Source organism: Triticum aestivum, chromosome 7A (genome assembly GCF_018294505.1).
Source record: "Triticum aestivum cultivar Chinese Spring chromosome 7A, IWGSC CS RefSeq v2.1, whole genome shotgun sequence".
Classification (NCBI taxonomy): domain Eukaryota; kingdom Viridiplantae; phylum Streptophyta; class Magnoliopsida; order Poales; family Poaceae; genus Triticum; species Triticum aestivum.
In genome coordinates, this window is record NC_057812.1 from 206,864,371 (window position 1) to 206,876,576 (window position 12,206).

At 44.2% G+C, this 12,206-nt stretch overlaps 1 long non-coding RNA gene across 3 annotated transcripts; it reads left to right on the plus strand.

Annotated features, from left to right (window-relative positions):
- The first annotated feature begins 372 nt into the window (after nt 1-372).
- Nucleotides 373-5,593, plus strand: LOC123151020 (uncharacterized). Of its 3 annotated transcripts, none has more exons than XR_006475457.1 (6): nt 373-1,111; nt 2,176-2,454; nt 2,630-2,782; nt 3,250-3,287; nt 3,452-3,716; nt 3,891-5,593. It is a non-coding gene; the product is annotated as an uncharacterized lncRNA (long non-coding RNA). The 3 variants fall into 3 exon arrangements; XR_006475455.1 differs by having other exon boundaries at nt 4,328-5,593; XR_006475456.1 differs by having other exon boundaries at nt 3,452-5,593.
- Nucleotides 5,594-12,206: the final 6,613 nt, after the last annotated feature.

Consider the following 12,206-nt stretch of genomic DNA (forward strand, 5'->3'; position numbering starts at 1 on the left):
ACGACACGCCATGATGCCGAGGTCACAGACGCTCCTGTCCCTTGTCGCGCGGCGGCGCGGCGGCTTCTGCACCCTGGGCGGCAGGGAGGGACCGCGGGGATGAGTAATTTCCTTTTTGAAGTTTATCTAAGGGCGCGTGATTACAAGAGATGGTTGCGTGTGAGGGCTAGTGATTTCGTTTTTCGTGCCTTGCGTGATTATGAGGGATCCCTGTGCGGGCGCGGGACGTGAACGGATTGAGATCTCTACTCCTAATGGAGCAGTTGGTAGTCTCCGCCGGTCAATTTTCGTCCCATCACTTTCGTCCGGGTTTTTTTCATAGGTTTTTTTTGGTTCCGTCCACCACCTTCCCTCCGCTGGTTTCGGGACAGAACCAATCCCTCGCGAGCCCTACCTCGTCTCCAGTCGCAGCCGCCGCCGCACCCCAATCCAACCCCGCCGCTGGCGATCTCCTCGCCCCGCTGCGCCGCCGCCGGCAAGGGAAGGGAAGGGAAGGGAAGGGAGAGGGAGCGCCCAGATCCACGCCCATCGATCTACCAGCTGGCCACCACCCCCTCCCTCCCCAGCCGGTCGCCACGGCGCCACCACCCCCTGGGCAGCCATGCACATCGGTAGGCGGCCACACGACAGGTGGGTCTCGGCCTCCCTCCTCCCATCGTCCAAGGCCAGGAGCTCCCCTCCCCGCCGCGCCCTCGCCACGCACCTGTCCTCCCCCGCCGCGCACCTGTCCTCCCACGCCGCGCCGCCGCTGCTCGCCTATGTCGTCCCCCGCCGCGTCGCCGCCGCTCGCCCTGCTCCCCATCCTCGGCCTCACACCCGTCGCATCGTCTCCTCCTCCCGCCCCTCGGTGCTCAACAGGAGGAGCCTGACTCGCCGCCGGCCCTCACGAGAGAGAGGTCTCCGCCCCCGGTCAGCTCTGGCTGCCTCCACCACCACATATTGGCAGGAGACCCCCGCCGCTCCTCCATTGCATGGCCATCACCGAGAGGAGCAGCGGCTGGAGGCGTCGTCATTGGCTGGAGGAGCAATGGGCCGACATCCTCGCGTTCATGCACCTCCGGGAAGAACGACCCGAGGGGAGAAGCCCCCGATCCGCTGTGCAAAGTGAGCGGTGAGTGCCATCTCCACTTATCTGCGCAAGATTTGATATGTCGATCTGTTCGTTTGTAGGCGGGGTTGGAACCCAAGGTGCATATGCAGTCCTCCAGAGTTGCATGCAGGAAGCTCATATTGCTCTTCTATGTTGATTTAGCAGATGAAAAGAATTAGGAAGACTACTTGTGCTTGTTTTTAGTTGGGTGTGGATCTATGCCTTTTATTTCTTGGGTGGACGTTGGTAGGCCCTGCGATTGATATTTCTCTGTGGATGGAACCCTGGTGGTTTTGTTCCTTTTTGCATGCAGGAAGGTTAGGTTTTTCTAAAGGAGCTGGGGCTTCTTATTCGTTTGCTACTCTAGCTAGGTTCCAATGAAGGGGCTCTTTTGAGCTATCTTATTTGGTTAGTTTGTTGTCCAAGTGTCCATGGGAGTATTAAAAAAAAGGGCAACCTGGTGCATGTAGCTCCCGCTTGCGCAGGGTCCAGGGAAGGGTCCGACCACTTTGGGTCTATAGTACGCAGCCTTTCCCTACATTTCTGGGAGTATTAGATCTAGAAAAGTTTTTTTTTCTAAAGTATGCCTTCGTTGTCAAGGAGAAGTTTAGTCTTGATGTCACATGATAATTAGGAGTACCCCTGGAGATGCTTTGATGCTTTGGTGTGCCCCTTTTCATTGATGTTGTTGGATGAGTAATCATATGATAATGAGGAGTACCCATGAAGATGCTTTGGTGCTTTGGTGTGCCCCTTTTGATAGGCGTTATTGGATAATAAGTAGGTGATCTGTGAGAGATAAAGGTGATTTTTTGGATTTTCCCTGTTTTGTTGGTACCTTGATTTCCAGGGAAACATTGGTCTAGCTAGGTTGTTTATAAAGTCCTTTGGTTTTCACATATGCAAATGGAAACATCTCTATCTCTAATGTTGTCGATTTTGAGGTACCAAAAGCTTGAGACATTTGATTTTGGGTTAATCCTAGTTATGATGGTGCATGCTTGATGTGCATATATGTGACCATTTGCTCCTATGTTCACTTTTGTTGAGTTGCAACCTGACCTTCTGAATTTGTTTTACTTCAGAGATGTGGTCCCGTCGTTGTTGGCTGTTGAATTTGTGCTGCAGTCCATGCCCACCACGTCCGTGTCTTCGCCCCTTTGTCATCCAACACAAACAGCAGAACGGAGCAACAACCGCGGTTTGCGAGGTCAGAGAACTGCCGCAGCTTGCTGCCATGTACAGCTCGCCCTTCTTCTATGCCAAAAGCCCCTCGATTGAAGCTCCAACTCAATTGCAAATCAAAATTACCAACCCAGATAATCTCTCCGGAACAACGCCTAGCTCGCCGTGCTCCACTCACTGTAAGTACCTTGACCTCTGGTTATTCTGAACCATTTCTTTTTCTGTTTGGGCTGTAATTTGTAAGTTTTCTTTCTTAGTAAATAATAAATAAAGCTTTGCTGCTGATGACTATTTTCTTGGATAAGATTATATTATTTAGATTGTGAGCTCACCTATTTGTGATTTGTATCTCAGCTAACAGCATATCTCATAACCGAAGGCATGAACAAGTGCTTCAGTATTGCTGGTGGCAATCCATTGCTTGAGGTGACATCGTGTGCAAGATTATCCCCATGGAGGGCGCTGGCACGGTGACACCCTCCTCGACCTGTTGATCCCATGACTTAGGTAAGCTTACTCCCCTTTCCTCATGGCTGATTTCTATTTTTTGTGTTGCTCTGTTCGATTTGGTGGTTCCCCATGTCCCATTAGATACCTTCCCAATGGCTAGGGCCTCCATGTTATATATGGTGTTCACGGTGAGATAAAGTTTGAGGTCGATTTGATCCGTAGTTATTCTTTGCGACTAAGTTGACATATTGCTATATGTGAGCACACTTATAGATTTTGGTCCTCTGGATATGGTATTTTTTTACTACGCTTTACAGATATGGCTTTTTTTGTAGACATTATTATGCGAAAAAATTGCTACGAGGGTACTATCAGTAATAGCTTTTGTTTTCTATCTGTTCTCCACTGGCCATTTTCTGTGCAGTTTGTTTTCTTTTATATTTGTGCTTGGTTACAAGTTTTTGTGTACTTGTTATAGATCTCTCTCTCTCTCTCTCTCTCTGACCAATGATCTTGGCTCGCAGGTCACCGAGGCAGACGAGGTTATGGATTACCTGATGAGGTACTACTGAATACTGATGATCTTACATGTCTCTCTCTCTCTCTCTCATGTCAAGTTCAATTCCCTCTTATTTTGCAGAATGGAATATTTTGTTGCTTTTTGCAATGCTATATTTGTTATATACTGTGTGATGGAAGTATATGTTTTCCTGCCTTTGGACGCAGAAGCGAGCCATCGCCGGCGGGCTAACGCTGTTGCACGTCATGGCGGGGACGGCCTTGTGGCAGTCGTGCGTGCGCTACTCGAGTTGGGCACCGATGTGGAGGCCCCTGGTCAGAAGGGACGCGGCTGGAGCTGCTGCTGGAGGAGACGCGGAAGCGTTGGACCCGACTCCTTTGTGCAGCCATGCTAGCCTGCTGGAAGATCCATGGCCTGCCTGGCCAGCGTGACCATTGAACAAATCGTCTCTCAAAACCCTCCCTCCTCCTCGTAAGTGTTGATTTCAATTGTTTGCACCAACTTCTGCTTTGTCCGCAATGTTACAGATGCTTGTAGATTTAGCAAATATAATTTCTTATTATATGTTTTCACATTTGAATTTGCATCCTGGTTTTGCTTCGAGGATTGTAGTTCAGTCCTTGATTAAACAAGCGTTTGTGCCAGGCTTGCGTGGTGACTCTGCAACCTGGTTGAATGGCTGATTTGCAACTTGGTCTTGCTTACATAGAATTTATAAGTGTTGGTGCTGGCTTGCATCGTTGTATATAGGAGACGCCTCTTTAGGGCCTCCTCACACCATCAGGCAAGATGCCGCAACCAGTGCTGCCGAGGAGATGTTGTCGTCCGCTTAAGCATCATTCGGAAGACGCCGATGTGCTTACCAATCCTCATGTTTTTCTGCACCCAATTTGTTTGTCATGAATGATCTCTTTAGCGCATCGATGCCCCAGCTAAGCTCATTCCTAATTCAGTTTCTGTTGTCACTAGATTTTTTTGTAAGGAAACTGTAATGTTTGATTATTTTTTCAATTTGAGGTAAAGCTAATTGTGTCTTGCAAACACATGTTTTTATTTGGGTCTGGTTCAATAACTCATATCAGGCGGCATGGAGCTAATTTGACTCCTAAAGCCAGTAAGAGGGTTCCCTGGATGGTCAATAAGGGGATGATGCCAATTAGTCTGGATTCTGGAACAATGCTAACATTCAAATCCTTGACGTGTTGGTGCATCCGTGCTTTGATAAAAAAACAATTAGGTATGCTTCTCAGTTCTCACTACCTCTGCGTGAAAACCAAAATTACAAATCATTATTTGTTATTTCCAACTATTTTTTGTGGCTGATTGGACAATATTTCCGTTTCTAACTTCCTTCCTTCGAATGACTTGCCAATGATCTTTCACAATTTTATAGTGTTTACTTTATTTCTGTAACTGATATCCTTTAAATTCAATTTGTTTTAAAGGTTCACCATGTTTCTTTAACAAAATTTATCCAGTGAATTGGTATGTCTGCTCCACTGGGCAGCAGCTGCAACCTTTCAACTTTGGCTCTTGCACCATTGTTTCATAGGTGTATGCTCTATTTTCCTGTCTAGTCATTTGGTCTTTATATTCAGCTTGTGTTTGTCAAGAGCTTATTCGGTCAAAGGTTATAAGAGATATGACAGTGCCTTTGTTGCGCTAAGGAATATGGGGTCATGAAAAATCAAGGTTTGTTCTTGCTCCATTATGTTTCCCACCAATTGTTTTGTTATACACCTTGTTCTTACTACTTGCATGTGACAGCCGGAGCAGTAGGCAAAATTCTATTTCTTCTTCTAGATTGCTATACCATTGTACAAGAATCAGAATATCAGTGCAATTGTGCCTTTTCAGTCCATATTTAACAATGACAAAAAATTATTTTCCTTTCGTTTCTGTTTCACTTGTGTCTGCACCGGAGAATGTTCATCCTTGCCTTCCATCACTGGAGAATATTCATCCTTACTCACTTGGCCTACTGTAACAATGCTAATTTCTCTGCCATCTAATTGCTCCATACACTTAGTTTGTTTATATCTAGAGTTCACATAGGGATTAGTAAACAAATAGTCTTTTTTAATCAAACGGCCATGCAGGTTTGAGCAAGCTCAAAGTAGGCTGGGGAGGATGACCAATGATTATACTGATGTTGGTCAAAGCCATATTTTTTGTGCAGGTCCTAGCGAGCTCATCGCCCACGTAAAATATTCCTTGATGGTGGTCCATATTTTTTGTGCATATTTAGCTCAGTATTCGGCCAAACACTTTAACTTGTATATCGTAAGAAAGAAAATGTACAATTTTTTACTGAGAAGCAGTAAATCTCTTGATTACTAAAATTGTCAGACACCTTTGTGGTTCACAAGTATACTTGTCTACGACCGCGTACGCCCACGCATTCGAGCCACCAGGACCTTTAAGGAGAATATGTAGGGCAAACGGAGAACATGCCACCAGGACCTCTGCTGTGATGTTCTCCGAATTTTGAGGCATATGTAGGGCAAACGGAGAACATGCCACTACTCTTCCACGCCCATCTTATGGGGTCCTCTGCTCCTTTCGTGAGCTAAACATCAGCAATCCGTGGCCATACCATCCAAAACTGTTTCAGGCATGGAAAACCAATGACTGGTCCCAAGTCCAGCGCCCAAGTATTGCCTGGCAAGGAATTCGGAGGAAGCGATGTGGTACCATACGCGGACGTCACATGGAACTCGAAGGCCGCCCTTCAATGTCAATTCTTCACTTGGCTAGCCATGTGGAACCGTTGTTGGACGTCCGTTCGACTCACCAAGAGAGGCTTGCCCACCATGACACATGCCCCTTCTACAAAGCCGACGAGACCATTAACCATCTACTCATCGAATGCATCTTCACACGATGGTCGATCGGTGTGGCACATGGTGTGGTCGGCTATTGGAAATCCGGACCAAGCTCCCACTGTTGATGATAACTTAGTGTCATGGTGTGACTCCAAAAGATGTGGAGGTCAAAAGGTGAATGAAACGAGGGCCATTCTTTTTATTTTTTGCAAAATGAAACGAGGACCATTCTCTCGCTAATCACTCAGAACTTTGTAAATACCGCAATGCCATTGTCTTTGGCGGAGCAACACTTTCTGTGCTTACGATCACAAGAAAATTTTGACCGAAGGGAGGACATGGCAGCAAGCCGGGCTACTCAAGGGTAGGTGGGTTAGTACAGAGTAGTTAATCATTGTGGCCGATAAACGGTGGGCTACCATGTAATATATGATAAAGCACATTCTCCGTGAAAAAGTTGTATATTAATAATCTGGTCTTTTTCCTATTTGTGATTTTCCGCACTAAATTTTTTGTGGACCTTGGATCGTGCCGAGTCAGCTAGAAATGCTATATCATAATTACCTTAGCTATTATTTTCATTTATTACCAATACATTAAAGACCCAGTTGGTGATGCTATATGTTGACCATGTGAGCGAACACACATGAGGTAAATTACATGAGCGAGCAGTTCATATTTTTTATATAAAGTCGTATAATTTTTTGGTTAGGATACAAGGGTAAATGCGTTGGTTGATTGTGTCAAGAGTTAATAACGAACATGGTGGCGCATCAGTCGCATGCCCAACAATAGACATGATATTTTTGTTTCGTGGTAATGCTTAACATTAAACTGCATGTTACAATGTGACAATGGCTCATGAGATATCGGATCTGCCTTCTTGGCTCGGGGGCGTCAGGGACGGTGCACACCTCGTCTCCCTTGATGGTGGCGATGGATCAAAATGAATACGGGGGAGGGGATCAGTGCAGAGAGCGGGGTGATTGACGAGGGACTCCTCTTTAGCGATGTAGTGACTATATCTCAAACGGTCCAATCTCTGTGCTCCGGTGTCATCCCTGGATCAGTAATGCTGACACCACACAGTACTTGAAGGATTTATAATAGAGTAGTAATCACACACTTATTACATTGACTGTCTCAAAAGAGAACTTATTACAATAAATATGGCTTAAGGCCATCTAATAACCATAACAGCGGAAGGCTTGGAAGATAAGTGAATCCATCAACTCCAACAGCATCACTGAGTATAGAACCACGACCTAAAGGCACCTTACTCGTCGTCTGAAAAGTCTGCAACATGAACGTTGCAGCCTGAAACGGGTCAGCACATGGAATATGCTGGCAATGTAACACATAGAGAGCAATGAAAGAATAGGGCTATACTACATGCATATTTGGCTGGTGGAAAACTCTATGGTTACAGTTTTGCGTAAAGCCAATTTTTCCCTACTGCAAAGGAATACATTTTATTTAACTATCATGATGGTTGTTAAACATTGAGAGTGTAGACACCCTCTCAATCCCAATTAAACATCATCATTAAAACCCAACAATTAATTAGAGTAACATGATGAGATTCACATGATAATCCAAGTACTAGATACTCAAGTTGTTCATAACCGGGGACACGGCTAGCCATAATTAGTTTATACACTTTGCAGAGGTTTGCGCACTTTTCCCCACAAGACTCGATCTCCTCCGTTGGGATTCTCGCACTACATGGTGTTTGAGAAACGGATGACCGAGACATAGTATTTCAGAAGTGCTAGCACCTTACGATCGGGTAGACCGTTACACCTACTTTCCCCTACACCCGCTAGTCTACCACTGTAAGAGTTCGCACAACTTAATCAACTATGCTAGAGCCCATAGTAGCTTGTGGCTGCACACGGAAGTTTCTAGTATGAATAATCTCATGATCCCTTTGAGCCTGGGTGGCGGTCCAAAAGAAAAACAGGCAATCGCTGGAATACCCAGGTGCCTCAATCCACCCAGATGTATATTTAAGTTATCACCTTAGATAAACCATTAATTTAACAAACTCACATCTATCATGGATACACTCACCCAATCCACGTCTACTAGCATAGCATGGCATAATAAGCAAATGTAGAAGTAACTCCCAAGGGTTCGATAATAACAGGTAATATATACTACCTCATCTACTTCCCAAACCCACAATTTAATTAGATCATAATCATGCAATGTGTGAGGATTGATCTAATGCAATAAAAACTGGGTAATACGAAGTATGATCAAAGTGTTACTTGCCTTGCTGATGATCCGCAAAACCTAGCGATTCGAAGTAGCAAGCGGCGCACTCCGGATACTCTATCGCAAACAAACAAGCATACAATAAGTACTCAACTAATGCACAGGTAAAACTCAAATAAGAGATCTAACCAGAAAGTTCAACTTAAGAACTCCGGTTGGCAAAAAGAATCAAACCGAACGAAGCATCGAAAGACAAACGACAAAAGAAAGAGGCTCCGTTTACTATTCTGTATCTAGGTCAAATTTTATAGAGGCAAAAACTGGTTTGAGTTGGTTAAACGGAAAGAGGGTTTTGAGAGGAAACTCCAGGCGCTTGAATCGCCTGATTCCGATAAACGAGCAAAAAGTTATACTAGAACGAACACCGGATCAGAAATCTCGATAAGAAAACTCGCGGAATAAATCCGAGAAAAAAGAAAAACGACGAACAGATTAAGGAACGAACGTTCGTTATCTGGATCTAAACGATGAACGCGTTCATTAAAACGAACGAACGAGTGAACACTCGCTAATTAAACTAAACCGGAAAAAAACCGATCTATCTAAAAAAATGGATCTAAAAAAACCGAACGAAAACTGGCGAAAACCAACGGTTTTTTAAAAAAACCGGCTGCGGCGAGATCGACCTCGTCGGCGGCGGCGGCTGGGGCGGTGGCGGCTTTGGGCTGGTCGGGCCCCGGGGTCGCGCTATAAAAAGGCCTCGGCCAGGGAGTCCTGGCCGGACACGGCCCGTAGGTCGGTTCGGATTTTTTTTAATTATTACGCGCAGAAAAACAAACAAAAGGAATACTAAACAGACTCCAAAAATCTCAAAATAAATTTTCCCCGGCTTCTAAAATCAAGACGCACAGGATGAACATTTATTTGGGGCCTAAATGCAATTTTGAAAAACGCACATTTTTCCTAAATTAAAAAAATAGCAAATAAAACCAGAATAAAATCTTATTTGATTTTATTATTAAATCCTCAATATTTCTTTATTCTGGGAAAGTCATTTTATTCCCTCTCTCATATTTTTATAATAAAAATAATTAAAGATAAAATAAATAAAATCAAATGATCCTATTTTCAAAATTTGAGAAAACTCAAATATGAAAATAACGAAATCCCCAACTCTCTCCAAGGGTCCTTGAGTTGCGTAGAATTTCTAGGATCAACCAAAATGCAAATAAATATGATATGCAAAGATGATCTATTGTATAACATTCCAAATTGGAAATTTGGGATGTTACAAACCTACCCCCCTTAAGATGAATCTCGCCCTCGAGATTCGGGTTGGCTAGAAAATAGGTGAGGGTGGTATTTCAGCAATTCTTCCTCTCGTTCCCAGGTGGCTTCATCCTCCGTGTGGTGGCTCCTATGAACTTTGCAAAACTTGATAAATGGTGACTCGGCTGGCATAATCAAGAATCTTAACTGGTTTCTCCTCGTAGGTCAAATCATTGTCCAACTGAATCGCTTCCAGCGGTACTGTATCTCTCAGCGGTATATCAGCCATCTCTGTGTGGTACTTCTTCAACTGTGAAACATGGAACACGTTGTGAACTCCTGACAATCATTTGGGCAATTCCAACTTATAAGCTACTTCTCCCATACGCTCCAAAACCTTGTATGGTCCTACAAAACATGGCGCTAACTTTTCCTTAACTCCAAAGCGCTTAACTCCTCGAAGTGGAGATACTCGAAGATAAACTCGGTCTCCGACTTCGTAAACTGTCTCCTTGCGTTTAGAATCTACATAGCTCTTCTGCCTGTACTGGGATACCTTGAGCTTATCGCGAATCAATCTCACTTTCTGTTCAGACTCCTTAATCAGATCCGGTCCAAACAACTGGCGGTCTCCAACTTCATCCCACGGTAATGGGGTCCTGCACCTCCTTCCGTACAAGGCTTCAAAAGGGGCCATCTTCAAACTGGATTGATAACTGTTGTTATAAGAGAACTCTGCATATGGCAAATTCTCGTCCCAACTAGATCCGTAATCTAGCGCACAAACTCTCAGCATATCCTCCAAAATCTGATTGACTCTCTCGATTTGTCCATCTGTCTGTGGATGGAAAGCTGTACTGAACTCTAGCCTGGTACCCAAAGTTTCATGCAACTGATTCCAGAACTTTGAGGTAAACTGGGTTCCTCTATCTGATACAATGCTCCTTGGAACTCCATGCAGACATACGATCCTGGTCATATATATCTTTGCCAACTTAGCACTAGTGTAGGTAGTCTTCACTGGAATGAAATGAGCTACTTTTGTCAAACGATCGACTACAACCCAAATCGAGTCATAGCCTAAACGAGTTCTGGGCAATCCTGTAATAAAATCCATGCCTAACTTATCCCACTTCCATTCGGGTATCGACAATGGCTGTAGCAATCCCGCTGGCTTCTGATGCTCTGCCTTTACTCTCTGACATACATCACAAACTGCTACATACTCCGCAATATCCTTCTTCATTCCGGTCCACCAGAAAGTATCCTTCAAATCCAAATACATTTTGGTATTTCCTGGGTGAATCGAATATGGTGAATCATGGGCCTCTTGCAGAATCAACTTCTTGATCTCCAAATCATTAGGCACATAAACACGGTCTTCAAACCATAAGGTATCGTGCTCATCCTCACGAAATCCTTTAGCTTTTTCTTTGCTCATTTTCTCCTTAATAGAAGCAATCTCCTTGTCAGTCCTTTGAGCTTTTCTGATCTTATCCATCAAAGTAGACTGAATCTCCAATGCTGCTACATAGCCTCTCGGGACTATCTCCAACATAGCTCATGAAGATTTTTGGCTAACTCCCTTGGTAAATCTCCCATCATTAGGGTGTTGACATGACTTTTACGGCTCAGCGCATTGGCTACTACGTTAGCCTTTCCGGGGTGATAATGCAATCTCATATCATAATCCTTGATGAGCTCCAACCATCTCCTTTGCCTGAGATTCAACTCCTTCTGCGTGAAAATATACTTCAAACTCTTGTGATCCGTGTACACCTCACAATGATTTCCAATGAGAAAGTGTCTCCAAGTCTTCAATGCATGCACTACGGTTGCTAACTCCAAATCATGCGTGGCATAATTTAACTCATGAGGCTTAAGCTGTCGTGAGGCATATGAAACAACTCTTCCTTCCTGCATAAGCACTGCTCCAAGTCCTCGACGTGAAGCGTCGCAATACACCTCATAATCCTTGGTCTGATTTGGCAAAATCCACACTGGTGATGTAACCAAACGTTTCTTCAACTCCTGGAAACTGGCCTCACATTCCTCGGTCCATATGAACTTGGTATCCTTCTTCAACAACTCCGTCATAGGCTTCGCAATCTTCGAGAAATTTTCAATGAATCTCCGGTAGTATCCTACAAGTCCAAGAAAACTTCGGATCTCTCCAACTATTGTTGGCGCTTCCCAATTTGTCACAATGTCAACCTTAGTGGGATCTACTTCTATACCTTCTCCGGATATAACGTGTCCGAGAAATCCAACTTCCTTCAACCAAAATTCACATTTGCTAAACTTGGCATATAACCGATGTTCTCTGAGTTTACCAAGTAGCAAACGCAAATGCTCCTTATGCTCCTCTTCATTTTTCGAGTAAACCAGGATATCATCAATGAACACTACGACGAACTTATCCAAAAACTCCATAAATACTTTGTTCATCATGTTCATAAAATATGCAGGTGCGTTAGTCAGACCAAATGACATAACGGTATACTCGTACAACCCATACCTAGTGGTAAAAGCCGTCTTAGGTATATCCTGTTCTCGAATCTTCAACTGATGGTATCCTGATCGCAGATCGATCTTGGAAAATACCTTATCTCCTTGCAATCGATCAAACAAATCATTGACCATCGGT